Source organism: Solanum lycopersicum, chromosome 2 (genome assembly GCF_036512215.1).
Source record: "Solanum lycopersicum chromosome 2, SLM_r2.1".
Taxonomy (NCBI): domain Eukaryota; kingdom Viridiplantae; phylum Streptophyta; class Magnoliopsida; order Solanales; family Solanaceae; genus Solanum; species Solanum lycopersicum.
Genome location: NC_090801.1, coordinates 44,290,469 through 44,293,756, shown reverse-complemented (window position 1 = coordinate 44,293,756; position 3,288 = coordinate 44,290,469).

Genomic DNA, 3,288 nt, shown 5'->3' with positions numbered 1-3,288 from the left:
TCAATAGATCCATCCGGTTTCAACTTTTTCCGTAAGACCCATTTACAACCAATTGTTTTACAACCCGGCGGTAAATCAACTAACTTCCAAGTTTTATTAGAAATTAGAGATTTCATTTCATCATTTACAGCCTCTTTCAAAAAAATAGAATCATGTGAAGATAATGCTTCTTTCAAAGTTAGAAGGTCATTTTCAACATTAAACACATAAAAATCAGGACCAAAATCTTTTTCTACTCTAGCTCTTTTACTTCTTCTTAACTCAAAATCAACAACTTCTTTATTTTTCAAAGTTGAAGTAGAAGAACTAGGTAGTGACAAAATATTTTGTTCAATCCTTTGACCCCCACTATTTTTAAAATCAATAGGAAATTTATTTTCATGAAAAATAGCATCACCAGATTCTATTACAATATTATCTTCAAGATTAAAAAATCTATAGGTTGTACTATTTGAAGCATAACCAAGAAAAGCACAAGTAGTAACTTTCTTACCCAACTTTGTAATCTTGGGATCCATTAGCCTCACAAAGGCTAGACAACCCTAAACTCTTAGATATCCCAGACTTGGCTTGTAACCTTTCCACAATTCAAAAGGTGTCCATTTAGACTTTTTATGAGGCACACGATTCAACACATAACAAGCAGTTAAGATAGCTTCACCCCAAAAATTTAAAGGTGCATGTGACTCAATAAGCATGGTGTTAGTCAATTCAACCAAAGTTCTATTTTTCCTTTCTGCTACTCCATTAGACGAAGGAGAGTAAGGAGGAATATTTTCATGAATTATTACCAATGATCTAACAAAATAATTAAACTCATTTGATTCATATTCACGACCTCTACCACTTCTAATTCTTTTTATTTTTCTTCCAAACTGATTTTCAACCTCATTGAGATAAGTTTTAAAATTTTCAAAAGCATCACTTTTATTTTTCATCAAGTAAACATATGTAAACTTAGAAAAATCATCAATGAAAGTGATAAAATATCTATTACCTCCACGAGTTAGAATTCCACCTAGTTCACAAATATCAGTATGAACTAATTCTAACAAATCAGTTTTTCTTTCAACTTGAAAATGAGGACTTTTAGTAATCTTGGCTTTACTACAAGCCTCACACTTTTCAAAATTCTTTTTCACCATTGGGATTAATCCTAAACTACTCATGATTCCAACATAACGATCATTAATATGACACAAACGAGCATGCCAAAAATTAGTAGAAGAAAGCATATAAACAGAAGTAGAAGTTTTATTCATTTCAACATTTAACTTAAACATCCCATCACATGCATACCCCTTCCCCACAAAAGTACCTTTTTTTACTATTACATATTGATCAGATTCAATAATCTGTTTAAAGCCTACTTTATTAAAAAGAAAACTAGACATCAAATTTTTTCTCATAGAAGGAGTATAAAGCACATCTTTCAATGTTAATATCCTTCCAGAAGTAAAACACAATTCAACATCTCCGTTTCCAAGCACTTGAGTAGTGTGAGCATCACCAAGCATTATAGTTTTGGGCTCTTCAAAATGAGTATATTTTTTAAATCAGTCTTTGTCATAACAGACATGACGGTTTGCACCAGAATCAGCCCACCATCCATCAACATTCTCAACCATGTTTATGTCGGTAATCACCGCCACAAAAGGTTCTTCGGTAACGTTTGCCTGAGGGTTAGGACCACGTTTCCAGAATCTGCAAAATCGAGCAATATGTCCACTCTTGCCACAAACAAAACATGGTCCCTTTTCTTGAACTTGTTGATTTTGTGCTTGGTGATTTTCACCATTATTTTTCTTGAATTTTTTCTTCCTAGGCTTTAAAGAAGTATTTTTGTGAGTTTCAGGAGTAGCATTATTCGAAGTAATTAAATTTACCTTCGATGTGATGTTGTTCTCTTCTGTTTGTAAAAGTGCATCTTGGCCTCTTGCTTCTTCTTCCATGCGGATTTTCATCATCAAGCTTTAAAGAGAGGTTTCCTTTTGTTTGTGGCGCATAGTTTTTTGAAATTCCTTCCAAGAAGGTTGAAGTTTATCAACTAAGCCACAAACAATAAGGTTATCTCCAATTTTAACCTCTTCGGACCTAAGCTCTCCGACAATCATGATGAAGTCTTGAGCTTGATCTACCACTGATTTGTTGTCCACCATTTGGAAACGAAAAAATCTACTAGCTGCATATTTTTTCGCTCCAGCCTCTTCGGTATCATACTTACTCTGCAATGCCTTCCAAATTTTCTTTCCACTAGAGTAAGTTCTATCATAATAATCATAAAAATTATCAGATAGACAATTAAGAAGAGAATACCGACACTTATAGGAATCACCATCGTACTTTTCCACTTTCTCTAGATGAGAAATAGTTTCATCATCATTCATAGTGGTGATGTCTTCTTTAATTGGATTCTTCTCAGTTAATACATAAGAAACATTGAGAAGACTTAAGTAGAAAAGTACTTTACCCTTCCATCTTTTGAAATGGTTACCATTGAACCAAAATGGCTTGTTAAGGTCTCCCATCTTGACATCCGCAGTTTTTTCAATTGTAGCCATCTTGAATCTCCTTAAAATTGTTAGTGAAAAACTTACAAGATAATAAAATTGCAAGATTACAATTGAAAATAAAATGAAGAAATTTAATCTCTTCAGGCTGAGGCGCGGATATCTCGCTCTCTTTAAGGAGATTCAAGCCCATTGCAGCAAATGTTTTCACCGGTCCAGCAGTAGTCCTCTTTGACTTGTCCCCTCCAGGATACAACAGCCTTCACAAAGTATAACTCAACAACACTGGACAAGAGTTGAGTTCAAAGCTCCACTAAAAAGAACACCTCCCTTCAACTAATAAGAACTCTCTTTTAGACTAACTCTTTCACTCTTTGTTTTCTCTTGTGTTTTGTGTGTTTCTAAAACCAAATAAAGACTACCACTATTTATACTACAAGAAGTATTCCTAGCAATGAATAGGAAGATAATGAAGGTAGTAAATAGTGAAGATAATGCCCTTAGGAGTTACATAGATTACAATAGGAGTTACATAGGTTACAAAGAGTAATGGAGGAATTAAGAGTGATGGACAACCAATGCTAATGGATGATGTAGAAGTCATCCATTCCAAAGTTCATTCTTATAACTCCAAAATAAAGCAATTTAATATGTTAAATATTAATATTAAAATCCTAATAACCTAACACACACACACACACACACACACACACACACACACACAAACACACACACACACACACACACACACACACATATATATATATATATATATATC